The sequence below is a fragment of the Orbicella franksi genome, unplaced genomic scaffold, assembly GCF_964199315.1.
Source record: "Orbicella franksi unplaced genomic scaffold, jaOrbFran1.1 SCAFFOLD_284, whole genome shotgun sequence".
Classification (NCBI taxonomy): domain Eukaryota; kingdom Metazoa; phylum Cnidaria; class Anthozoa; order Scleractinia; family Merulinidae; genus Orbicella; species Orbicella franksi.
Genome location: NW_027670921.1, coordinates 1 through 22,124, shown reverse-complemented (window position 1 = coordinate 22,124; position 22,124 = coordinate 1). Strand labels below are relative to the sequence as shown.

General features: G+C 44.6%; 40 non-coding genes and 3 pseudogenes across 40 annotated transcripts; all 43 read left to right on the top strand.

Moving 5' to 3' along the window:
• Positions 1-136: 136 nt before the first annotated feature.
• On the top strand, positions 137-255 carry LOC145476168 (5S ribosomal RNA). The gene has a single exon (XR_014046874.1). It is a non-coding gene; the product is annotated as a 5S ribosomal RNA (ribosomal RNA).
• A 385-nt stretch (positions 256-640) lies between these two features.
• LOC145476167 (5S ribosomal RNA) lies at positions 641-759 on the top strand. The gene has a single exon (XR_014046873.1). It is a non-coding gene; the product is annotated as a 5S ribosomal RNA (ribosomal RNA).
• Positions 760-1,144: 385 nt separating this feature from the next.
• Positions 1,145-1,263, top strand: LOC145476166 (5S ribosomal RNA). The gene has a single exon (XR_014046872.1). It is a non-coding gene; the product is annotated as a 5S ribosomal RNA (ribosomal RNA).
• Positions 1,264-2,141: 878 nt separating this feature from the next.
• Positions 2,142-2,260, top strand: LOC145476165 (5S ribosomal RNA). Its single transcript, XR_014046871.1, has one exon. It is a non-coding gene; the product is annotated as a 5S ribosomal RNA (ribosomal RNA).
• Positions 2,261-2,645: 385 nt separating this feature from the next.
• LOC145476164 (5S ribosomal RNA) lies at positions 2,646-2,764 on the top strand. Its single transcript, XR_014046870.1, has one exon. It is a non-coding gene; the product is annotated as a 5S ribosomal RNA (ribosomal RNA).
• Positions 2,765-3,149: 385 nt separating this feature from the next.
• LOC145476163 (5S ribosomal RNA) lies at positions 3,150-3,268 on the top strand. Its single transcript, XR_014046869.1, has one exon. It is a non-coding gene; the product is annotated as a 5S ribosomal RNA (ribosomal RNA).
• Positions 3,269-3,653: 385 nt separating this feature from the next.
• On the top strand, positions 3,654-3,772 carry LOC145476162 (5S ribosomal RNA). Its single transcript, XR_014046868.1, has one exon. It is a non-coding gene; the product is annotated as a 5S ribosomal RNA (ribosomal RNA).
• Positions 3,773-4,157: 385 nt separating this feature from the next.
• On the top strand, positions 4,158-4,276 carry LOC145476161 (5S ribosomal RNA). Its single transcript, XR_014046867.1, has one exon. It is a non-coding gene; the product is annotated as a 5S ribosomal RNA (ribosomal RNA).
• Positions 4,277-4,661: 385 nt separating this feature from the next.
• Positions 4,662-4,780, top strand: LOC145476159 (5S ribosomal RNA). The gene has a single exon (XR_014046866.1). It is a non-coding gene; the product is annotated as a 5S ribosomal RNA (ribosomal RNA).
• A 385-nt stretch (positions 4,781-5,165) lies between these two features.
• LOC145476158 (5S ribosomal RNA) lies at positions 5,166-5,284 on the top strand. Its single transcript, XR_014046865.1, has one exon. It is a non-coding gene; the product is annotated as a 5S ribosomal RNA (ribosomal RNA).
• A 385-nt stretch (positions 5,285-5,669) lies between these two features.
• Positions 5,670-5,788, top strand: LOC145476156 (5S ribosomal RNA). The gene has a single exon (XR_014046863.1). It is a non-coding gene; the product is annotated as a 5S ribosomal RNA (ribosomal RNA).
• A 385-nt stretch (positions 5,789-6,173) lies between these two features.
• LOC145476155 (5S ribosomal RNA) lies at positions 6,174-6,292 on the top strand. Its single transcript, XR_014046862.1, has one exon. It is a non-coding gene; the product is annotated as a 5S ribosomal RNA (ribosomal RNA).
• A 385-nt stretch (positions 6,293-6,677) lies between these two features.
• On the top strand, positions 6,678-6,796 carry LOC145476153 (5S ribosomal RNA). Its single transcript, XR_014046861.1, has one exon. It is a non-coding gene; the product is annotated as a 5S ribosomal RNA (ribosomal RNA).
• A 385-nt stretch (positions 6,797-7,181) lies between these two features.
• On the top strand, positions 7,182-7,300 carry LOC145476131 (5S ribosomal RNA). The gene has a single exon (XR_014046843.1). It is a non-coding gene; the product is annotated as a 5S ribosomal RNA (ribosomal RNA).
• A 385-nt stretch (positions 7,301-7,685) lies between these two features.
• LOC145476152 (5S ribosomal RNA) lies at positions 7,686-7,804 on the top strand. The gene has a single exon (XR_014046860.1). It is a non-coding gene; the product is annotated as a 5S ribosomal RNA (ribosomal RNA).
• A 385-nt stretch (positions 7,805-8,189) lies between these two features.
• Positions 8,190-8,308, top strand: LOC145476151 (5S ribosomal RNA). The gene has a single exon (XR_014046859.1). It is a non-coding gene; the product is annotated as a 5S ribosomal RNA (ribosomal RNA).
• A 385-nt stretch (positions 8,309-8,693) lies between these two features.
• LOC145476150 (5S ribosomal RNA) lies at positions 8,694-8,812 on the top strand. Its single transcript, XR_014046858.1, has one exon. It is a non-coding gene; the product is annotated as a 5S ribosomal RNA (ribosomal RNA).
• Positions 8,813-9,197: 385 nt separating this feature from the next.
• On the top strand, positions 9,198-9,316 carry LOC145476149 (5S ribosomal RNA). Its single transcript, XR_014046857.1, has one exon. It is a non-coding gene; the product is annotated as a 5S ribosomal RNA (ribosomal RNA).
• Positions 9,317-9,701: 385 nt separating this feature from the next.
• Positions 9,702-9,820, top strand: LOC145476148 (5S ribosomal RNA). The gene has a single exon (XR_014046856.1). It is a non-coding gene; the product is annotated as a 5S ribosomal RNA (ribosomal RNA).
• A 385-nt stretch (positions 9,821-10,205) lies between these two features.
• LOC145476147 (5S ribosomal RNA) lies at positions 10,206-10,324 on the top strand. Its single transcript, XR_014046855.1, has one exon. It is a non-coding gene; the product is annotated as a 5S ribosomal RNA (ribosomal RNA).
• A 385-nt stretch (positions 10,325-10,709) lies between these two features.
• LOC145476146 (5S ribosomal RNA) lies at positions 10,710-10,828 on the top strand. The gene has a single exon (XR_014046854.1). It is a non-coding gene; the product is annotated as a 5S ribosomal RNA (ribosomal RNA).
• A 385-nt stretch (positions 10,829-11,213) lies between these two features.
• LOC145476144 (5S ribosomal RNA) lies at positions 11,214-11,332 on the top strand. Its single transcript, XR_014046852.1, has one exon. It is a non-coding gene; the product is annotated as a 5S ribosomal RNA (ribosomal RNA).
• A 385-nt stretch (positions 11,333-11,717) lies between these two features.
• Positions 11,718-11,835, top strand: LOC145476128 (5S ribosomal RNA). The gene has a single exon (XR_014046840.1). It is a non-coding gene; the product is annotated as a 5S ribosomal RNA (ribosomal RNA).
• A 382-nt stretch (positions 11,836-12,217) lies between these two features.
• On the top strand, positions 12,218-12,336 carry LOC145476142 (5S ribosomal RNA). The gene has a single exon (XR_014046851.1). It is a non-coding gene; the product is annotated as a 5S ribosomal RNA (ribosomal RNA).
• A 384-nt stretch (positions 12,337-12,720) lies between these two features.
• LOC145476132 (5S ribosomal RNA) lies at positions 12,721-12,838 on the top strand (annotated as a pseudogene).
• Positions 12,839-13,220: 382 nt separating this feature from the next.
• LOC145476134 (5S ribosomal RNA) lies at positions 13,221-13,338 on the top strand (annotated as a pseudogene).
• A 384-nt stretch (positions 13,339-13,722) lies between these two features.
• LOC145476141 (5S ribosomal RNA) lies at positions 13,723-13,841 on the top strand. The gene has a single exon (XR_014046850.1). It is a non-coding gene; the product is annotated as a 5S ribosomal RNA (ribosomal RNA).
• A 381-nt stretch (positions 13,842-14,222) lies between these two features.
• Positions 14,223-14,341, top strand: LOC145476140 (5S ribosomal RNA). The gene has a single exon (XR_014046849.1). It is a non-coding gene; the product is annotated as a 5S ribosomal RNA (ribosomal RNA).
• A 385-nt stretch (positions 14,342-14,726) lies between these two features.
• LOC145476126 (5S ribosomal RNA) lies at positions 14,727-14,845 on the top strand. Its single transcript, XR_014046838.1, has one exon. It is a non-coding gene; the product is annotated as a 5S ribosomal RNA (ribosomal RNA).
• A 385-nt stretch (positions 14,846-15,230) lies between these two features.
• Positions 15,231-15,349, top strand: LOC145476139 (5S ribosomal RNA). The gene has a single exon (XR_014046848.1). It is a non-coding gene; the product is annotated as a 5S ribosomal RNA (ribosomal RNA).
• A 385-nt stretch (positions 15,350-15,734) lies between these two features.
• LOC145476138 (5S ribosomal RNA) lies at positions 15,735-15,853 on the top strand. The gene has a single exon (XR_014046847.1). It is a non-coding gene; the product is annotated as a 5S ribosomal RNA (ribosomal RNA).
• A 385-nt stretch (positions 15,854-16,238) lies between these two features.
• Positions 16,239-16,357, top strand: LOC145476137 (5S ribosomal RNA). Its single transcript, XR_014046846.1, has one exon. It is a non-coding gene; the product is annotated as a 5S ribosomal RNA (ribosomal RNA).
• Positions 16,358-16,742: 385 nt separating this feature from the next.
• Positions 16,743-16,861, top strand: LOC145476136 (5S ribosomal RNA). The gene has a single exon (XR_014046845.1). It is a non-coding gene; the product is annotated as a 5S ribosomal RNA (ribosomal RNA).
• A 384-nt stretch (positions 16,862-17,245) lies between these two features.
• Positions 17,246-17,364, top strand: LOC145476135 (5S ribosomal RNA). The gene has a single exon (XR_014046844.1). It is a non-coding gene; the product is annotated as a 5S ribosomal RNA (ribosomal RNA).
• A 384-nt stretch (positions 17,365-17,748) lies between these two features.
• On the top strand, positions 17,749-17,867 carry LOC145476127 (5S ribosomal RNA). Its single transcript, XR_014046839.1, has one exon. It is a non-coding gene; the product is annotated as a 5S ribosomal RNA (ribosomal RNA).
• A 384-nt stretch (positions 17,868-18,251) lies between these two features.
• Positions 18,252-18,370, top strand: LOC145476181 (5S ribosomal RNA). The gene has a single exon (XR_014046886.1). It is a non-coding gene; the product is annotated as a 5S ribosomal RNA (ribosomal RNA).
• Positions 18,371-18,755: 385 nt separating this feature from the next.
• Positions 18,756-18,874, top strand: LOC145476169 (5S ribosomal RNA). The gene has a single exon (XR_014046875.1). It is a non-coding gene; the product is annotated as a 5S ribosomal RNA (ribosomal RNA).
• A 383-nt stretch (positions 18,875-19,257) lies between these two features.
• Positions 19,258-19,376, top strand: LOC145476157 (5S ribosomal RNA). The gene has a single exon (XR_014046864.1). It is a non-coding gene; the product is annotated as a 5S ribosomal RNA (ribosomal RNA).
• Positions 19,377-19,761: 385 nt separating this feature from the next.
• Positions 19,762-19,880, top strand: LOC145476145 (5S ribosomal RNA). The gene has a single exon (XR_014046853.1). It is a non-coding gene; the product is annotated as a 5S ribosomal RNA (ribosomal RNA).
• A 384-nt stretch (positions 19,881-20,264) lies between these two features.
• LOC145476121 (5S ribosomal RNA) lies at positions 20,265-20,383 on the top strand. Its single transcript, XR_014046833.1, has one exon. It is a non-coding gene; the product is annotated as a 5S ribosomal RNA (ribosomal RNA).
• Positions 20,384-20,766: 383 nt separating this feature from the next.
• LOC145476130 (5S ribosomal RNA) lies at positions 20,767-20,886 on the top strand. The gene has a single exon (XR_014046842.1). It is a non-coding gene; the product is annotated as a 5S ribosomal RNA (ribosomal RNA).
• A 382-nt stretch (positions 20,887-21,268) lies between these two features.
• Positions 21,269-21,388, top strand: LOC145476129 (5S ribosomal RNA). The gene has a single exon (XR_014046841.1). It is a non-coding gene; the product is annotated as a 5S ribosomal RNA (ribosomal RNA).
• A 383-nt stretch (positions 21,389-21,771) lies between these two features.
• Positions 21,772-21,890, top strand: LOC145476133 (5S ribosomal RNA; annotated as a pseudogene).
• The last annotated feature ends 234 nt before the right edge of the window (positions 21,891-22,124 follow it).

The window sequence follows — 22,124 nt, the reverse complement described above, 5'->3', positions numbered from 1 at the left end:
TAGCTGGCTTTGGAATCTCTGGGTTAAGTAGCCGAGACGTAATTGGAAATTCATCACAACAGCAATTAAAGGCCTTCCTTCTAAGAGACTTAAAAGAGAGTCCAAGCAATTGGGCAAGGTTTGAGTTGTTTCTTTCGTCTACGACCACACCACAGGGAACGTACCGGTTCTCGTCCGATCACCGAAGTCAAGTCCTGTTGGGCGGCGTCAGTACCTGGCTGGGTGACCACCTGGGAATACGCCGTGTTGTAGACTTTTGGACCCATTTTGGGACTGGACTCTTCAGAGAAGATTTCCATACGCCTCCACATCATTGATCCCTCTGTTTTCAAAATGTTGTCTTTTTTTTTTTGGAATTATTTTTCCAGCAAGTTGACAGCATATTAGAAGATTTTCTTGTTTGATTACAGCACTGCAACACTGAGCAGCACACTGGAGGCAATCTCTTGAATGTGGCTTTGATGACTGACCATTGGAGAATCGCCCTTTTGTGATTTGAAGTCTTAGCTGGCTTTGGAATCTCTGGGTTAAGTAGCCGAGACGTAATTGGAAATTCATCACAACAGCAATTAAAGGCCTTCCTTCTAAGAGACTTAAAAGAGAGTCCAAGCAATTGGGCAAGGTTTGAGTTGTTTCTTTCGTCTACGACCACACCACAGGGAACGTACCGGTTCTCGTCCGATCACCGAAGTCAAGTCCTGTTGGGCGGCGTCAGTACCTGGCTGGGTGACCACCTGGGAATACGCCGTGTTGTAGACTTTTGGACCCATTTTGGGACTGGACTCTTCAGAGAAGATTTCCATACGCCTCCACATCATTGATCCCTCTGTTTTCAAAATGTTGTCTTTTTTTTTTTGGAATTATTTTTCCAGCAAGTTGACAGCATATTAGAAGATTTTCTTGTTTGATTACAGCACTGCAACACTGAGCAGCACACTGGAGGCAATCTCTTGAATGTGGCTTTGATGACTGACCATTGGAGAATCGCCCTTTTGTGATTTGTAGTCTTAGCTGGCTTTGGAATCTCTGGGTTAAGTAGCCGAGACGTAATTGGAAATTCATCACAACAGCAATTAAAGGCCTTCCTTCTAAGAGACTTAAAAGAGAGTCCAAGCAATTGGGCAAGGTTTGAGTTGTTTCTTTCGTCTACGACCACACCACAGGGAACGTACCGGTTCTCGTCCGATCACCGAAGTCAAGTCCTGTTGGGCGGCGTCAGTACCTGGCTGGGTGACCACCTGGGAATACGCCGTGTTGTAGACTTTTGGACCCATTTTGGGACTGGACTCTTCAGAGAAGATTTCCATACGCCTCCACATCATTGATCCCTCTGTTTTCAAAATGTTGTCTTTTTTTTTTTGGAATTATTTTTCCAGCAAGTTGACAGCATATTAGAAGATTTTCTTGTTTGATTACAGCACTGCAACACTGAGCAGCACACTGGAGGCAATCTCTTGAATGTGGCTTTGATGACTGACCATTGGAGAATCGCCCTTTTGTGATTTGAAGTCTTAGCTGGCTTTGGAATCTCTGGGTTAAGTAGCCGAGACGTAATTGGAAATTCATCACAACAGCAATTAAAGGCCTTCCTTCTAAGAGACTTAAAAGAGAGTCCAAGCAATTGGGCAAGGTTTGAGTTGTTTCTTTCGTCTACGACCACACCACAGGGAACGTACCGGTTTTCGTCCGATCACCGAGTTGGGCGGCGTCAGTACCTGGCTGGGTGACCACCTGGGAATACGCCGTGTTGTAGACTTTTGGACCCATTTTGGGACTGGACTCTTCAGAGAAGATTTCCATACGCCTCCACATCATTGATCCCTCTGTTTTCAAAATGTTGTCTTTTTTTTTTTGGAATTATTTTTCCAGCAAGTTGACAGCATATTAGAAGATTTTCTTGTTTGATTACAGCACTGCAACACTGAGCAGCACACTGGAGGCAATCTCTTGAATGTGGCTTTGATGACTGACCATTGGAGAATCGCCCTTTTGTGATTTGAAGTCTTAGCTGGCTTTGGAATCTCTGGGTTAAGTAGCCGAGACGTAATTGGAAATTCATCACAACAGCAATTAAAGGCCTTCCTTCTAAGAGACTTAAAAGAGAGTCCAAGCAATTGGGCAAGGTTTGAGTTGTTTCTTTCGTCTACGACCACACCACAGGGAACGTACCGGTTCTCGTCCGATCACCGAAGTCAAGTCCTGTTGGGCGGCGTCAGTACCTGGCTGGGTGACCACCTGGGAATACGCCGTGTTGTAGACTTTTGGACCCATTTTGGGACTGGACTCTTCAGAGAAGATTTCCATACGCCTCCACATCATTGATCCCTCTGTTTTCAAAATGTTGTCTTTTTTTTTTTGGAATTATTTTTCCAGCAAGTTGACAGCATATTAGAAGATTTTCTTGTTTGATTACAGCACTGCAACACTGAGCAGCACACTGGAGGCAATCTCTTGAATGTGGCTTTGATGACTGACCATTGGAGAATCGCCCTTTTGTGATTTGAAGTCTTAGCTGGCTTTGGAATCTCTGGGTTAAGTAGCCGAGACGTAATTGGAAATTCATCACAACAGCAATTAAAGGCCTTCCTTCTAAGAGACTTAAAAGAGAGTCCAAGCAATTGGGCAAGGTTTGAGTTGTTTCTTTCGTCTACGACCACACCACAGGGAACGTACCGGTTCTCGTCCGATCACCGAAGTCAAGTCCTGTTGGGCGGCGTCAGTACCTGGCTGGGTGACCACCTGGGAATACGCCGTGTTGTAGACTTTTGGACCCATTTTGGGACTGGACTCTTCAGAGAAGATTTCCATACGCCTCCACATCATTGATCCCTCTGTTTTCAAAATGTTGTCTTTTTTTTTTTGGAATTATTTTTCCAGCAAGTTGACAGCATATTAGAAGATTTTCTTGTTTGATTACAGCACTGCAACACTGAGCAGCACACTGGAGGCAATCTCTTGAATGTGGCTTTGATGACTGACCATTGGAGAATCGCCCTTTTGTGATTTGAAGTCTTAGCTGGCTTTGGAATCTCTGGGTTAAGTAGCCGAGACGTAATTGGAAATTCATCACAACAGCAATTAAAGGCCTTCCTTCTAAGAGACTTAAAAGAGAGTCCAAGCAATTGGGCAAGGTTTGAGTTGTTTCTTTCGTCTACGACCACACCACAGGGAACGTACCGGTTCTCGTCCGATCACCGAAGTCAAGTCCTGTTGGGCGGCGTCAGTACCTGGCTGGGTGACCACCTGGGAATACGCCGTGTTGTAGACTTTTGGACCCATTTTGGGACTGGACTCTTCAGAGAAGATTTCCATACGCCTCCACATCATTGATCCCTCTGTTTTCAAAATGTTGTCTTTTTTTTTTTGGAATTATTTTTCCAGCAAGTTGACAGCATATTAGAAGATTTTCTTGTTTGATTACAGCACTGCAACACTGAGCAGCACACTGGAGGCAATCTCTTGAATGTGGCTTTGATGACTGACCATTGGAGAATCGCCCTTTTGTGATTTGAAGTCTTAGCTGGCTTTGGAATCTCTGGGTTAAGTAGCCGAGACGTAATTGGAAATTCATCACAACAGCAATTAAAGGCCTTCCTTCTAAGAGACTTAAAAGAGAGTCCAAGCAATTGGGCAAGGTTTGAGTTGTTTCTTTCGTCTACGACCACACCACAGGGAACGTACCGGTTCTCGTCCGATCACCGAAGTCAAGTCCTGTTGGGCGGCGTCAGTACCTGGCTGGGTGACCACCTGGGAATACGCCGTGTTGTAGACTTTTGGACCCATTTTGGGACTGGACTCTTCAGAGAAGATTTCCATACGCCTCCACATCATTGATCCCTCTGTTTTCAAAATGTTGTCTTTTTTTTTTTGGAATTATTTTTCCAGCAAGTTGACAGCATATTAGAAGATTTTCTTGTTTGATTACAGCACTGCAACACTGAGCAGCACACTGGAGGCAATCTCTTGAATGTGGCTTTGATGACTGACCATTGGAGAATCGCCCTTTTGTGATTTGAAGTCTTAGCTGGCTTTGGAATCTCTGGGTTAAGTAGCCGAGACGTAATTGGAAATTCATCACAACAGCAATTAAAGGCCTTCCTTCTAAGAGACTTAAAAGAGAGTCCAAGCAATTGGGCAAGGTTTGAGTTGTTTCTTTCGTCTACGACCACACCACAGGGAACGTACCGGTTCTCGTCCGATCACCGAAGTCAAGTCCTGTTGGGCGGCGTCAGTACCTGGCTGGGTGACCACCTGGGAATACGCCGTGTTGTAGACTTTTGGACCCATTTTGGGACTGGACTCTTCAGAGAAGATTTCCATACGCCTCCACATCATTGATCCCTCTGTTTTCAAAATGTTGTCTTTTTTTTTTTGGAATTATTTTTCCAGCAAGTTGACAGCATATTAGAAGATTTTCTTGTTTGATTACAGCACTGCAACACTGAGCAGCACACTGGAGGCAATCTCTTGAATGTGGCTTTGATGACTGACCATTGGAGAATCGCCCTTTTGTGATTTGAAGTCTTAGCTGGCTTTGGAATCTCTGGGTTAAGTAGCCGAGACGTAATTGGAAATTCATCACAACAGCAATTAAAGGCCTTCCTTCTAAGAGACTTAAAAGAGAGTCCAAGCAATTGGGCAAGGTTTGAGTTGTTTCTTTCGTCTACGACCACACCACAGGGAACGTACCGGTTCTCGTCCGATCACCGAAGTCAAGTCCTGTTGGGCGGCGTCAGTACCTGGCTGGGTGACCACCTGGGAATACGCCGTGTTGTAGACTTTTGGACCCATTTTGGGACTGGACTCTTCAGAGAAGATTTCCATACGCCTCCACATCATTGATCCCTCTGTTTTCAAAATGTTGTCTTTTTTTTTTTGGAATTATTTTTCCAGCAAGTTGACAGCATATTAGAAGATTTTCTTGTTTGATTACAGCACTGCAACACTGAGCAGCACACTGGAGGCAATCTCTTGAATGTGGCTTTGATGACTGACCATTGGAGAATCGCCCTTTTGTGATTTGAAGTCTTAGCTGGCTTTGGAATCTCTGGGTTAAGTAGCCGAGACGTAATTGGAAATTCATCACAACAGCAATTAAAGGCCTTCCTTCTAAGAGACTTAAAAGAGAGTCCAAGCAATTGGGCAAGGTTTGAGTTGTTTCTTTCGTCTACGACCACACCACAGGGAACGTACCGGTTCTCGTCCGATCACCGAAGTCAAGTCCTGTTGGGCGGCGTCAGTACCTGGCTGGGTGACCACCTGGGAATACGCCGTGTTGTAGACTTTTGGACCCATTTTGGGACTGGACTCTTCAGAGAAGATTTCCATACGCCTCCACATCATTGATCCCTCTGTTTTCAAAATGTTGTCTTTTTTTTTTTGGAATTATTTTTCCAGCAAGTTGACAGCATATTAGAAGATTTTCTTGTTTGATTACAGCACTGCAACACTGAGCAGCACACTGGAGGCAATCTCTTGAATGTGGCTTTGATGACTGACCATTGGAGAATCGCCCTTTTGTGATTTGAAGTCTTAGCTGGCTTTGGAATCTCTGGGTTAAGTAGCCGAGACGTAATTGGAAATTCATCACAACAGCAATTAAAGGCCTTCCTTCTAAGAGACTTAAAAGAGAGTCCAAGCAATTGGGCAAGGTTTGAGTTGTTTCTTTCGTCTACGACCACACCACAGGGAACGTACCGGTTCTCGTCCGATCACCGAAGTCAAGTCCTGTTGGGCGGCGTCAGTACCTGGCTGGGTGACCACCTGGGAATACGCCGTGTTGTAGACTTTTGGACCCATTTTGGGACTGGACTCTTCAGAGAAGATTTCCATACGCCTCCACATCATTGATCCCTCTGTTTTCAAAATGTTGTCTTTTTTTTTTTGGAATTATTTTTCCAGCAAGTTGACAGCATATTAGAAGATTTTCTTGTTTGATTACAGCACTGCAACACTGAGCAGCACACTGGAGGCAATCTCTTGAATGTGGCTTTGATGACTGACCATTGGAGAATCGCCCTTTTGTGATTTGAAGTCTTAGCTGGCTTTGGAATCTCTGGGTTAAGTAGCCGAGACGTAATTGGAAATTCATCACAACAGCAATTAAAGGCCTTCCTTCTAAGAGACTTAAAAGAGAGTCCAAGCAATTGGGCAAGGTTTGAGTTGTTTCTTTCGTCTACGACCACACCACAGGGAACGTACCGGTTCTCGTCCGATCACCGAAGTCAAGTCCTGTTGGGCGGCGTCAGTACCTGGCTGGGTGACCACCTGGGAATACGCCGTGTTGTAGACTTTTGGACCCATTTTGGGACTGGACTCTTCAGAGAAGATTTCCATACGCCTCCACATCATTGATCCCTCTGTTTTCAAAATGTTGTCTTTTTTTTTTTGGAATTATTTTTCCAGCAAGTTGACAGCATATTAGAAGATTTTCTTGTTTGATTACAGCACTGCAACACTGAGCAGCACACTGGAGGCAATCTCTTGAATGTGGCTTTGATGACTGACCATTGGAGAATCGCCCTTTTGTGATTTGAAGTCTTAGCTGGCTTTGGAATCTCTGGGTTAAGTAGCCGAGACGTAATTGGAAATTCATCACAACAGCAATTAAAGGCCTTCCTTCTAAGAGACTTAAAAGAGAGTCCAAGCAATTGGGCAAGGTTTGAGTTGTTTCTTTCGTCTACGACCACACCACAGGGAACGTACCGGTTCTCGTCCGATCACCGAAGTCAAGTCCTGTTGGGCGGCGTCAGTACCTGGCTGGGTGACCACCTGGGAATACGCCGTGTTGTAGACTTTTGGACCCATTTTGGGACTGGACTCTTCAGAGAAGATTTCCATACGCCTCCACATCATTGATCCCTCTGTTTTCAAAATGTTGTCTTTTTTTTTTTGGAATTATTTTTCCAGCAAGTTGACAGCATATTAGAAGATTTTCTTGTTTGATTACAGCACTGCAACACTGAGCAGCACACTGGAGGCAATCTCTTGAATGTGGCTTTGATGACTGACCATTGGAGAATCGCCCTTTTGTGATTTGAAGTCTTAGCTGGCTTTGGAATCTCTGGGTTAAGTAGCCGAGACGTAATTGGAAATTCATCACAACAGCAATTAAAGGCCTTCCTTCTAAGAGACTTAAAAGAGAGTCCAAGCAATTGGGCAAGGTTTGAGTTGTTTCTTTCGTCTACGACCACACCACAGGGAACGTACCGGTTCTCGTCCGATCACCGAAGTCAAGTCCTGTTGGGCGGCGTCAGTACCTGGCTGGGTGACCACCTGGGAATACGCCGTGTTTTAGACTTTTGGACCCATTTTGGGACTGGACTCTTCAGAGAAGATTTCCATACGCCTCCACATCATTGATCCCTCTGTTTTCAAAATGTTGTCTTTTTTTTTTTGGAATTATTTTTCCAGCAAGTTGACAGCATATTAGAAGATTTTCTTGTTTGATTACAGCACTGCAACACTGAGCAGCACACTGGAGGCAATCTCTTGAATGTGGCTTTGATGACTGACCATTGGAGAATCGCCCTTTTGTGATTTGAAGTCTTAGCTGGCTTTGGAATCTCTGGGTTAAGTAGCCGAGACGTAATTGGAAATTCATCACAACAGCAATTAAAGGCCTTCCTTCTAAGAGACTTAAAAGAGAGTCCAAGCAATTGGGCAAGGTTTGAGTTGTTTCTTTCGTCTACGACCACACCACAGGGAACGTACCGGTTCTCGTCCGATCACCGAAGTCAAGTCCTGTTGGGCGGCGTCAGTACCTGGCTGGGTGACCACCTGGGAATACGCCGTGTTGTAGACTTTTGGACCCATTTTGGGACTGGACTCTTCAGAGAAGATTTCCATACGCCTCCACATCATTGATCCCTCTGTTTTCAAAATGTTGTCTTTTTTTTTTTGGAATTATTTTTCCAGCAAGTTGACAGCATATTAGAAGATTTTCTTGTTTGATTACAGCACTGCAACACTGAGCAGCACACTGGAGGCAATCTCTTGAATGTGGCTTTGATGACTGACCATTGGAGAATCGCCCTTTTGTGATTTGAAGTCTTAGCTGGCTTTGGAATCTCTGGGTTAAGTAGCCGAGACGTAATTGGAAATTCATCACAACAGCAATTAAAGGCCTTCCTTCTAAGAGACTTAAAAGAGAGTCCAAGCAATTGGGCAAGGTTTGAGTTGTTTCTTTCGTCTACGACCACACCACAGGGAACGTACCGGTTCTCGTCCGATCACCGAAGTCAAGTCCTGTTGGGCGGCGTCAGTACCTGGCTGGGTGACCACCTGGGAATACGCCGTGTTGTAGACTTTTGGACCCATTTTGGGACTGGACTCTTCAGAGAAGATTTCCATACGCCTCCACATCATTGATCCCTCTGTTTTCAAAATGTTGTCTTTTTTTTTTTGGAATTATTTTTCCAGCAAGTTGACAGCATATTAGAAGATTTTCTTGTTTGATTACAGCACTGCAACACTGAGCAGCACACTGGAGGCAATCTCTTGAATGTGGCTTTGATGACTGACCATTGGAGAATCGCCCTTTTGTGATTTGAAGTCTTAGCTGGCTTTGGAATCTCTGGGTTAAGTAGCCGAGACGTAATTGGAAATTCATCACAACAGCAATTAAAGGCCTTCCTTCTAAGAGACTTAAAAGAGAGTCCAAGCAATTGGGCAAGGTTTGAGTTGTTTCTTTCGTCTACGACCACACCACAGGGAACGTACCGGTTCTCGTCCGATCACCGAAGTCAAGTCCTGTTGGGCGGCGTCAGTACCTGGCTGGGTGACCACCTGGGAATACGCCGTGTTGTAGACTTTTGGACCCATTTTGGGACTGGACTCTTCAGAGAAGATTTCCATACGCCTCCACATCATTGATCCCTCTGTTTTCAAAATGTTGTCTTTTTTTTTTTGGAATTATTTTTCCAGCAAGTTGACAGCATATTAGAAGATTTTCTTGTTTGATTACAGCACTGCAACACTGAGCAGCACACTGGAGGCAATCTCTTGAATGTGGCTTTGATGACTGACCATTGGAGAATCGCCCTTTTGTGATTTGAAGTCTTAGCTGGCTTTGGAATCTCTGGGTTAAGTAGCCGAGACGTAATTGGAAATTCATCACAACAGCAATTAAAGGCCTTCCTTCTAAGAGACTTAAAAGAGAGTCCAAGCAATTGGGCAAGGTTTGAGTTGTTTCTTTCGTCTACGACCACACCACAGGGAACGTACCGGTTCTCGTCCGATCACCGAAGTCAAGTCCTGTTGGGCGGCGTCAGTACCTGGCTGGGTGACCACCTGGGAATACGCCGTGTTGTAGACTTTTGGACCCATTTTGGGACTGGACTCTTCAGAGAAGATTTCCATACGCCTCCACATCATTGATCCCTCTGTTTTCAAAATGTTGTCTTTTTTTTTTTGGAATTATTTTTCCAGCAAGTTGACAGCATATTAGAAGATTTTCTTGTTTGATTACAGCACTGCAACACTGAGCAGCACACTGGAGGCAATCTCTTGAATGTGGCTTTGATGACTGACCATTGGAGAATCGCCCTTTTGTGATTTGAAGTCTTAGCTGGCTTTGGAATCTCTGGGTTAAGTAGCCGAGACGTAATTGGAAATTCATCACAACAGCAATTAAAGGCCTTCCTTCTAAGAGACTTAAAAGAGAGTCCAAGCAATTGGGCAAGGTTTGAGTTGTTTCTTTCGTCTACGACCACACCACAGGGAACGTACCGGTTCTCGTCCGATCACCGAAGTCAAGTCCTGTTGGGCGGCGTCAGTACCTGGCTGGGTGACCACCTGGGAATACGCCGTGTTGTAGACTTTTGGACCCATTTTGGGACTGGACTCTTCAGAGAAGATTTCCATACGCCTCCACATCATTGATCCCTCTGTTTTCAAAATGTTGTCTTTTTTTTTTTGGAATTATTTTTCCAGCAAGTTGACAGCATATTAGAAGATTTTCTTGTTTGATTACAGCACTGCAACACTGAGCAGCACACTGGAGGCAATCTCTTGAATGTGGCTTTGATGACTGACCATTGGAGAATCGCCCTTTTGTGATTTGAAGTCTTAGCTGGCTTTGGAATCTCTGGGTTAAGTAGCCGAGACGTAATTGGAAATTCATCACAACAGCAATTAAAGGCCTTCCTTCTAAGAGACTTAAAAGAGAGTCCAAGCAATTGGGCAAGGTTTGAGTTGTTTCTTTCGTCTACGACCACACCACAGGGAACGTACCGGTTCTCGTCCGATCACCGAAGTCAAGTCCTGTTGGGCGGCGTCAGTACCTGGCTGGGTGACCACCTGGGAATACGCCGTGTTGTAGACTTTTGGAGCCATTTTGGGACTGGACTCTTCAGAGAAGATTTCCATACGCCTCCACATCATTGATCCCTCTGTTTTCAAAATGTTGTCTTTTTTTTTTTTGGAATTATTTTTCCAGCAAGTTGACAGCATATTAGAAGATTTTCTTGTTTGATTACAGCACTGCAACACTGAGCAGCACACTGGAGGCAATCTCTTGATGTGGCTTTGATGACTGACCATTGGAGAATCGCCCTTTTGTGATTTGAAGTCTTAGCTGGCTTTGGAATCTCTGGGTTAAGTAGCCGAGACGTAATTGGAAATTCATCACAACAGCAATTAAAGGCCTTCCTTCTAAGAGACTTAAAAGAGAGTCCAAGCAATTGGGCAAGGTTTGAGTTGTTTCTTTCGTCTACGACCACACCACAGGGAACGTACCGGTTCTCGTCCGATCACCGAAGTCAAGTCCTGTTGGGCGGCGTCAGTACCTGGCTGGGTGACCACCTGGGAATACGCCGTGTTGTAGACTTTTGGAGCCATTTTGGGACTGGACTCTTCAGAGAAGATTTCCATACGCCTCCACATCATTGATCCCTCTGTTTTCAAAATGTTGTCTTTTTTTTTTTGGAATTATTTTTCCAGCAAGTTGACAGCATATTAGAAGATTTTCTTGTTTGATTACAGCACTGCAACACTGAGCAGCACACTGGAGGCAATCTCTTGAATGTGGCTTTGATGACTGACCATTGGAGAATCGCCCTTTTGTGATTTGAAGTCTTAGCTGGCTTTGGAATCTCTGGGTTAAGTAGCCGAGACGTAATTGGAAATTCATCACAACAGCAATTAAAGGCCTTCCTTCTAAGAGACTTAAAAGAGAGTCCAAGCAATTGGGCAAGGTTTGAGTTGTTTCTTTCGTCTACGACCACACCACAGGGAACGTACCGGTTCTCGTCCGATCACCGAAGTCAAGTCCTGTTGGGCGGCGTCAGTACCTGGCTGGGTGACCACCTGGGAATACGCCGTGTTGTAGACTTTTGGAGCCATTTTGGGACTGGACTCTTCAGAGAAGATTTCCATACGCCTCCACATCATTGATCCCTCTGTTTTCAAAATGTTGTCTTTTTTTTTTTGGAATTATTTTTCCAGCAAGTTGACAGCATATTAGAAGATTTTCTTGTTTGATTACAGCACTGCAACACTGAGCAGCACACTGGAGGCAATCTCTTGAATGTGGCTTTGATGACTGACCATTGGAGAATCGCCCTTTTGTGATTTGAAGTCTTAGCTGGCTTTGGAATCTCTGGGTTAAGTAGCCGAGACGTAATTGGAAATTCATCACAACAGCAATTAAAGGCCTTCCTTCTAAGAGACTTAAAAGAGAGTCCAAGCAATTGGGCAAGGTTTGAGTTGTTTCTTTCGTCTACGACCACACCACAGGGAACGTACCGGTTCTCGTCCGATCACCGAAGTCAAGTCCTGTTGGGCGGCGTCAGTACCTGGCTGGGTGACCACCTGGGAATACGCGTGTTGTAGACTTTTGGAGCCATTTTGGGACTGACTCTTCAGAGAAGATTTCCATACGCCTCCACATCATTGATCCCTCTGTTTTCAAAATGTTGTCTTTTTTTTTTGGAATTATTTTTCCAGCAAGTTGACAGCATATTAGAAGATTTTCTTGTTTGATTACAGCACTGCAACACTGAGCAGCACACTGGAGGCAATCTCTTGAATGTGGCTTTGATGACTGACCATTGGAGAATCGCCCTTTTGTGATTTGAAGTCTTAGCTGGCTTTGGAATCTCTGGGTAAGTAGCCGAGACGTAATTGGAAATTCATCACAACAGCAATTAAAAGGCCTTCCTTCTAAGAGACTTAAAAGAGAGTCCAAGCAATTGGGCAAGGTTTGAGTTGTTCTTTCGTCTACGACCACACCACAGGGAACGTACCGGTTCTCGTCCGATCACCGAAGTCAAGTCCTGTTGGGCGGCGTCAGTACCTGGCTGGGTGACCACCTGGGAATACGCCGTGTTGTAGACTTTTGGACCCATTTTGGACTGGACTCTTCAGAGAAGATTTCCATACGCCTCCACATCATTGATCCCTCTGTTTTCAAAATGTTGTCTTTTTTTTTTTGGAATTATTTTTCCAGCAAGTTGACAGCATATTAGAAGATTTTCTTGTTTGATTACAGCACTGCAACACTGAGCAGCACACTGGAGGCAATCTCTTGAATGTGGCTTTGATGACTGACCATTGGAGAATCGCCCTTTTGTGATTTGAAGTCTTAGCTGGCTTTGGAATCTCTGGGTTAAGTAGCCGAGACGTAATTGGAAATTCATCACAACAGCAATTAAAGGCCTTCCTTCTAAGAGACTTAAAAGAGAGTCCAAGCAATTGGGCAAGGTTTGAGTTGTTTCTTTCGTCTACGACCACACCACAGGGAACGTACGGTTCTCGTCCGATCACCGAAGTCAAGTCCTGTTGGGCGGCGTCAGTACCTGGCTGGGTGACCACCTGGGAATACGCCGTGTTGTAGACTTTTGGAGCCATTTTGGGACTGGACTCTTCAGAGAAGATTTCCATACGCCTCCACATCATTGATCCCTCTGTTTTCAAAATGTTGTCTTTTTTTTTTTGGAATTATTTTCCAGCAAGTTGACAGCATATTAGAAGATTTTCTTGTTTGATTACAGCACTGCAACACTGAGCAGCACACTGGAGGCAATCTCTTGAATGTGCTTTGATGACTGACCATTGGAGAATCGCCCTTTTGTGATTTGAAGTCTTAGCTGGCTTTGGAATCTCTGGGTTAAGTAGCCGAGACGTAATTGGAAATTCATCACAACAGCAATTAAAGGCCTTCCTTCTAAGAGACTTAAAAGAGAGTCCAAGCAATTGGGCAAGTTTGAGTTGTTTCTTTCGTCTACGACCACACCACAGGGAACGTACCCGTTCTCGTCCGATCACCGAAGTCAAGTCCTGTTGGGCGGCGTCAGTACCTGGCTGGGTGACACCTGGGAATACGCCGTGTTGTAGACTTTGGAGCCATTTTGGGACTGGACTCTTCAGAGAAGATTTCCATACGCCTCCACATCATTGATCCCTCTGTTTTCAAAATTGTTGTCTTTTTTTTTTTGGAATTATTTTTCCAGCAAGTTGACAGCATATTAGAAGATTTTCTTGTTTGATTACAGCACTGCAACACTGAGCAGCACACTGGAGGCAATCTCTTGAATGTGGCTTTGATGACTGACCATTGGAGAATCGCCCTTTTGTGATTTGAAGTCTTAGCTGGCTTTGGAATCTCTGGGTTAAGTAGCCGAGACGTAATTGGAAATTCATCACAACAGCAATTAAGGCCTTCCTTCTAAGAGACTTAAAAGAGAGTCCAAGCAATTGGGCAAGGTTTGAGTTGTTTCTTTCGTCTACGACCACACCACAGGGAACGTACCGGTTCTCGTCCGATCACCGAAGTCAAGTCCTGTTGGGCGGCGTCAGTACCTGGCTGGGTGACCACCTGGGAATACGCCGTGTTGTAGACTTTTGGACCCATTTTGGGACTGGACTCTTCAGAGAAGATTTCCATACGCCTCCACATCATTGATCCCTCTGTTTTCAAAATGTTGTCTTTTTTTTTTTTGGAATTATTTTTCCAGCAAGTTGACAGCATATTAGAAGATTTTCTTGTTTGATTACAGCACTGCAACACTGAGCAGCACACTGGAGGCAATCTCTTGAATGTGGCTTTGATGACTGACCATTGGAGAATCGCCTTTTGTGATTTGCTTAGCTGGCTTTGGAATCTCTGGGTTAAGTAGCCGAGACGTAATTGGAAATTCATGACAACAGCAATTAAAGGCCTTCCTTCTAAGAGACTTAAAAGAGAGTCCAAGCAATTGGGCAAGGTTTGAGTTGTTTCTTTCGTCTACGACCACACCACAGGGAACGTACCGGTTCTCGTCCGATCACCGAAGTCAAGTCCTGTTGGGCGGCGTCAGTACCTGGCTGGGTGACCACCTGGGAATACGCCGTGTTGTAGACTTTTGGAGCCATTTTGGGACTGGACTCTTCAGAGAAGATTTCCATACGCCTCCACATCATTGATCCCTCTGTTTTCAAAATGTTGTCTTTTTTTTTTTGGAATTATTTTTCCAGCAAGTTGACAGCATATTAGAAGATTTTCTTGTTTGATTACAGCACTGCAACACTGAGCAGCACACTGGAGGCAATCTCTTGAATGTGGCTTTGATGACTGACCATTGGAGAATCGCCCTTTTGTGATTTGAAGTCTTAGCTGGCTTTGGAATCTCTGGGTTAAGTAGCCGAGACGTAATTGGAAATTCATCACAACAGCAATTAAAGGCCTTCCTTCTAAGAGACTTAAAAGAGAGTCCAAGCAATTGGGCAAGGTTTGAGTTGTTTCTTTCGTCTACGACCACACCACAGGGAACGTACCGGTTCTCGCCCGATCACCGAAGTCAAGTCCTGTTGGGCGGCGTCAGTACCTGGCTGGGTGACCACCTGGGAATACGCCGTGTTGTAGACTTTTGGACCCATTTTGGGACTGGACTCTTCAGAGAAGATTTCCATACGCCTCCACATCATTGATCCCTCTGTTTTCAAAATGTTGTCTTTTTTTTTTTGGAATTATTTTTCCAGCAAGTTGACAGCATATTAGAAGATTTTCTTGTTTGATTACAGCACTGCAACACTGAGCAGCACACTGGAGGCAATCTCTTGAATGTGGCTTTGATGACTGACCATTGGAGAATCGCCCTTTTGTGATTTGAAGTCTTAGCTGGCTTTGGAATCTCTGGGTTAAGTAGCCGAGACGTAATTGGAAATTCATCACAACAGCAATTAAAGGCCTTCCTTCTAAGAGACTTAAAAGAGAGTCCAAGCAATTGGGCAAGGTTTGAGTTGTTTCTTTCGTCTACGACCACACCACAGGGAACGTACCGGTTCTCGTCCGATCACCGAAGTCAAGTCCTGTTGGGCGGCGTCAGTACCTGGCTGGGTGACCACCTGGGAATACGCCGTGTTGTAGACTTTTGGACCCATTTTGGGACTGGACTCTTCAGAGAAGATTTCCATACGCCTCCACATCATTGATCCCTCTGTTTTCAAAATGTTGTCTTTTTTTTTTTGGAATTATTTTTCCAGCAAGTTGACAGCATATTAGAAGATTTTCTTGTTTGATTACAGCACTGCAACACTGAGCAGCACACTGGAGGCAATCTCTTGAATGTGGCTTTGATGACTGACCATTGGAGAATCGCCCTTTTGTGATTTGAAGTCTTAGCTGGCTTTGGAATCTCTGGGTTAAGTAGCCGAGACGTAATTGGAAATTCATCACAACAGCAATTAAAGGCCTTCCTTCTAAGAGACTTAAAAGAGAGTCCAAGCAATTGGGCAAGGTTTGAGTTGTTTCTTTCGTCTACGACCACACCACAGGGAACGTACCGGTTCTCGTCCGATCACCGAAGTCAAGTCCTGTTGGGCGGCGTCAGTACCTGGCTGGGTGACCACCTGGGAATACGCCGTGTTGTAGACTTTTGGACCCATTTTGGGACTGGACTCTTCAGAGAAGATTTCCATACGCCTCCACATCATTGATCCCTCTGTTTTCAAAATGTTGTCTTTTTTTTTTTGGAATTATTTTTCCAGCAAGTTGACAGCATATTAGAAGATTTTCTTGTTTGATTACAGCACTGCAACACTGAGCAGCACACTGGAGGCAATCTCTTGAATGTGGCTTTGATGACTGACCATTGGAGAATCGCCCTTTTGTGATTTGAAGTCTTAGCTGGCTTTGGAATCTCTGGGTTAAGTAGCCGAGACGTAATTGGAAATTCATCACAACAGCAATTAAAGGCCTTCCTTCTAAGAGACTTAAAAGAGAGTCCAAGCAATTGGGCAAGGTTTGAGTTGTTTCTTTCGTCTACGACCACACCACAGGGAACGTACCGGTTCTCGTCCGATCACCGAAGTCAAGTCCTGTTGGGCGGCGTCAGTACCTGGCTGGGTGACCACCTGGGAATACGCCGTGTTGTAGACTTTTGGACCCATTTTGGGACTGGACTCTTCAGAGAAGATTTCCATACGCCTCCACATCATTGATCCCTCTGTTTTCAAAATGTTGTCTTTTTTTTTTTGGAATTATTTTTCCAGCAAGTTGACAGCATATTAGAAGATTTTCTTGTTTGATTACAGCACTGCAACACTGAGCAGCACACTGGAGGCAATCTCTTGAATGTGGCTTTGATGACTGACCATTGGAGAATCGCCCTTTTGTGATTTGAAGTCTTAGCTGGCTTTGGAATCTCTGGGTTAAGTAGCCGAGACGTAATTGGAAATTCATCACAACAGCAATTAAAGGCCTTCCTTCTAAGAGACTTAAAAGAGAGTCCAAGCAATTGGGCAAGGTTTGAGTTGTTTCTTTCGTCTACGACCACACCACAGGGAACGTACCGGTTCTCGTCCGATCACCGAAGTCAAGTCCTGTTGGGCGGCGTCAGTACCTGGCTGGGTGACCACCTGGGAATACGCCGTGTTGTAGACTTTTGGACCCATTTTGGGACTGGACTCTTCAGAGAAGATTTCCATACGCCTCCACATCATTGATCCCTCTGTTTTCAAAATGTTGTCTTTTTTTTTTTGAATTATTTTTCCAGCAAGTTGACAGCATATTAGAAGATTTTCTTGTTTGATTACAGCACTGCAACACTGAGCAGCACACTGGAGGCAATCTCTTGAATGTGGCTTTGATGACTGACCATTGGAGAATCGCCCTTTTGTGATTTGAAGTCTTAGCTGGCTTTGGAATCTCTGGGTTAAGTAGCCGAGACGTAATTGGAAATTCATCACAACAGCAATTAAAGGCCTTCCTTCTAAGAGACTTAAAAGAGAGTCCAAGCAATTGGGCAAGGTTTGAGTTGTTTCTTTCGTCTACGACCACACCACAGGGAACGTACCGGTTCTCGTCCGATCACCGAAGTCAAGTCCTGTTGGGCGGCGTCAGTACCTGGCTGGGTGACCACCTGGGAATACGCCGTGTTGTAGACTTTTGGACCCATTTTGGGACTGGACTCTTCAGAGAAGATTTCCATACGCCTCCACATCATTGATCCCTCTGTTTTCAAAATGTTGTCTTTTTTTTTTTGAATTATTTTTCCAGCAAGTTGACAGCATATTAGAAGATTTTCTTGTTTGATTACAGCACTGCAACACTGAGCAGCACACTGGAGGCAATCTCTTGAATGTGGCTTTGATGACTGACCATTGGAGAATCGCCCTTTTGTGATTTGAAGTCTTAGCTGGCTTTGGAATCTCTGGGTTAAGTAGCCGAGACGTAATTGGAAATTCATCACAACAGCAATTAAAGGCCTTCCTTCTAAGAGACTTAAAAGAGAGTCCAAGCAATTGGGCAAGGTTTGAGTTGTTTCTTTCGTCTACGACCACACCACAGGGAACGTACCGGTTCTCGTCCGATCACCGAAGTCAAGTCCTGTTGGGCGGCGTCAGTACCTGGCTGGGTGACCACCTGGGAATACGCCGTGTTGTAGACTTTTGGACCATTTTGGGACTGGACTCTTCAGAGAAGATTTCCATACGCCTCCACATCATTGATCCCTCTGTTTTCAAAATGTTGTCTTTTTTTTTTTGGAATTATTTTTCCAGCAAGTTGACAGCATATTAGAAGATTTTCTTGTTTGATTACAGCACTGCAACACTGAGCAGCACACTGGAGGCAATCTCTTGAATGTGGCTTTGATGACTGACCATTGGAGAATCGCCCTTTTGTGATTTGAAGTCTTAGCTGGCTTTGGAATCTCTGGGTTAAGTAGCCGAGACGTAATTGGAAATTCATCACAACAGCAATTAAAGGCCTTCCTTCTAAGAGACTTAAAAGAGAGTCCAAGCAATTGGGCAAGGTTTGAGTTGTTTCTTTCGTCTACGACCACACCACAGGGAACGTACCGGTTCTCGTCCGATCACCGAAGTCAAGTCCTGTTGGGCGGCGTCAGTACCTGGCTGGGTGACCACCTGGGAATACGCCGTGTTGTAGACTTTTGGACCCATTTTGGGACTGGACTCTTCAGAGAAGATTTCCATACGCCTCCACATCATTGATCCCTCTGTTTTCAAAATGTTGTCTTTTTTTTTTTGGAATTATTTTTCCAGCAAGTTGACAGCATATTAGAAGATTTTCTTGTTTGATTACAGCACTGCAACACTGAGCAGCACACTGGAGGCAATCTCTTGAATGTGGCTTTGATGACTGACCATTGGAGAATCGCCCTTTTGTGATTTGAAGTCTTAGCTGGCTTTGGAATCTCTGGGTTAAGTAGCCGAGACGTAATTGGAAATTCATCACAACAGCAATTAAAGGCCTTCCTTCTAAGAGACTTAAAAGAGAGTCCAAGCAATTGGGCAAGGTTTGAGTTGTTTCTTTCGTCTACGACCACACCACAGGGAACGTACCGGTTCTCGTCCGATCACCGAAGTCAAGTCCTGTTGGGCGGCGTCAGTACCTGGCTGGGTGACCACCTGGGAATACGCCGTGTTGTAGACTTTTGGACCCATTTTGGGACTGGACTCTTCAGAGAAGATTTCCATACGCCTCCACATCATTGATCCCTCTGTTTTCAAAATGTTGTCTTTTTTTTTTTGAATTATTTTTCCAGCAAGTGACAGCATATTAGAAGATTTTCTTGTTTGATTACAGCACTGCAACACTGAGCAGCACACTGGAGGCAATCTCTTGAATGTGGCTTTGATGACTGACCATTGGAGAATCGCCCTTTTGTGATTTGAAGTCTTAGCTGGCTTTGGAATCTCTGGGTTAAGTAGCCGAGACGTAATTGGAAATTCATCACAACAGCAATTAAAGGCCTTCCTTCTAAGAGACTTAAAAGAGAGTCCAAGCAATTGGGCAAGGTTTGAGTTGTTTCTTTCGTCTACGACCACACCACAGGGAACGTACCGGTTCTCGTCCGATCACCGAAGTCAAGTCCTGTTGGGCGGCGTCAGTACCTGGCTGGGTGACCACCTGGGAATACGCCGTGTTGTAGACTTTTGGACCCATTTTGGGACTGGACTCTTCAGAGAAGATTTCCATACGCCTCCACATCATTGATCCCTCTGTTTTCAAAATGTTGTCTTTTTTTTTTTTGAATTATTTTTCCAGCAAGTTGACAGCATATTAGAAGATTTTCTTGTTTGATTACAGCACTGCAACACTGAGCAGCACACTGGAGGCAATCTCTTGAATGTGGCTTTGATGACTGACCATTGGAGAATCGCCCTTTTGTGATTTGAAGTCTTAGCTGGCTTTGGAATCTCTGGGTTAAGTAGCCGAGACGTAATTGGAAATTCATCACAACAGCAATTAAAGGCCTTCCTTCTAAGAGACTTAAAAGAGAGTCCAAGCAATTGGGCAAGGTTTGAGTTGTTTCTTTCGTCTACGACCACACCACAGGGAACGTACCGGTTCTCGTCCGATCACCGAAGTCAAGTCCTGTTGGGCGGCGTCAGTACCTGGCTGGGTGACCACCTGGGAATACGCCGTGTTGTAGACTTTTGACCCATTTTGGGACTGGACTCTTCAGAGAAGATTTCCATACGCCTCCACATCATTGATCCCTCTGTTTTCAAAATGTTGTCTTTTTTTTTTTTGAATTATTTTTCCAGCAAGTTGACAGCATATTAGAAGATTTTCTTGTTTGATTACAGCACTGCAACACTGAGCAGCACACTGGAGGCAATCTCTTGAATGTGGCTTTGATGACTGACCATTGGAGAATCGCCCTTTTGTGATTTGAAGTCTTAGCTGGCTTTGGAATCTCTGGGTTAAGTAGCCGAGACGTAATTGGAAATTCATCACAACAGCAATTAAAGGCCTTCCTTCTAAGAGACTTAAAAGAGAGTCCAAGCAATTGGGCAAGGTTTGAGTTGTTTCTTTCGTCTACGACCACACCACAGGGAACGTACCGGTTCTCGTCCGATCACCGAAGTCAAGTCCTGTTGGGCGGCGTCAGTACCTGGCTGGGTGACCACCTGGGAATACGCCGTGTTGTAGACTTTTGGACCCATTTTGGGACTGGACTCTTCAGAGAAGATTTCCATACGCCTCCCACATCATTGATCCCTCTGTTTTCAAAATGTTGTCTTTTTTTTTGAATTATTTTTCCAGCAAGTTGACAGCATATTAGAAGATTTTCTTGTTTGATTACAGCACTGCAACACTGAGCAGCACACTGGAGGCAATCTCTTGAATGTGGCTTTGATGACTGACCATTGGAGAATCGCCCTTTTGTGATTTGAAGTCTTAGCTGGCTTTGGAATCTCTGGGTTAAGTAGCCGAGACGTAATTGGAAATTCATCACAACAGCAATTAAAGGCCTTCCTTCTAAGAGACTTAAAAGAGAGTCCAAGCAATTGGGCAAGGTTTGAGTTGTTTCTTTCGTCTACGACCACACCACAGGGAACGTACCGGTTCTCGTCCGATCACCGAAGTCAAGTCCTGTTGGGCGGCGTCAGTACCTGGCTGGGTGACCACCTGGGAATACGCCGTGTTTGTAGACTTTTGGACCCATTTTGGGACTGGACTCTTCAGAGAAGATTTCCATACGCCTCCACATCATTGATCCCTCTGTTTTCAAAATGTTGTCTTTTTTTTTTGAATTATTTTTCCAGCAAGTTGACAGCATATTAGAAGATTTTCTTGTTTGATTACAGCACTGCAACACTGAGCAGCACACTGGAGGCAATCTCTTGAATGTGGCTTTGATGACTGACCATTGGAGAATCGCCCTTTTGTGATTTGAAGTCTTAGCTGGCTTTGGAATCTCTGGGTTAAGTAGCCGAGACGTAATTGGAAATTCATCACAACAGCAATTAAAGGCCTTCCTTCTAAGAGACTTAAAAGAGAGTCCAAGCAATTGGGCAAGGTTTGAGTTGTTCTTTCGTCTACGACCACACCAACAGGGAACGTACCGGTTCTCGTCCGATCACCGAAGTCAAGTCCTGTTGGGCGGCGTCAGTACCTGGCTGGGTGACCACCTGGGAATACGCCGTGTTGTAGACTTTTGGACCCATTTTGGACTGGACTCTTCAGAGAAGATTTCCATACGCCTCCACATCATTGATCCCTCTGTTTTCAAAATGTTGTCTTTTTTTTTTTTGAATTATTTTTCCAGCAAGTTGACAGCATATTAGAAGATTTTCTTGTTTGATTACAGCACTGCAACACTGAGCAGCACACTGGAGGCAATCTCTTGAATGTGGCTTTGATGACTGACCATTGGAGAATCGCCCTTTTGTGATTTGAAGTCTTAGCTGGCTTTGGAATCTCTGGGTTAAGTAGCCGAGACGTAATTGGAAATTCATCACAACAGCAATTAAAGGCCTTCCTTCTAAGAGACTTAAAAGAGAGTCCAAGCAATTGGGCAAGGTTTGAGTGTTTCTTTCGTCTACGACCACACCACAGGGAACGTACCGTTCTCGTCCGATCACCGAAGTCAAGTCCCTGTTGGGCGGCGTCAGTACCTGGCTGGGTGACCACCTGGGAATACGCCGTGTTGTAGACTTTTGGACCCATTTTGGGACTGGACTCTTCAGAGAAGATTTCCATACGCCTCCACATCATTGATCCCTCTGTTTTCAAAAATGTTGTCTTTTTTTTTTTGAATTATTTTTCCAGCAAGTTGACAGCATTATTAGAAGATTTCTTGTTTGATTACAGCACTGCAACACTGAGCAGCACACTGGAGGCAATCTCTTGAATGTGGCTTTGATGACTGACCATTGGAGAATCGCCCTTT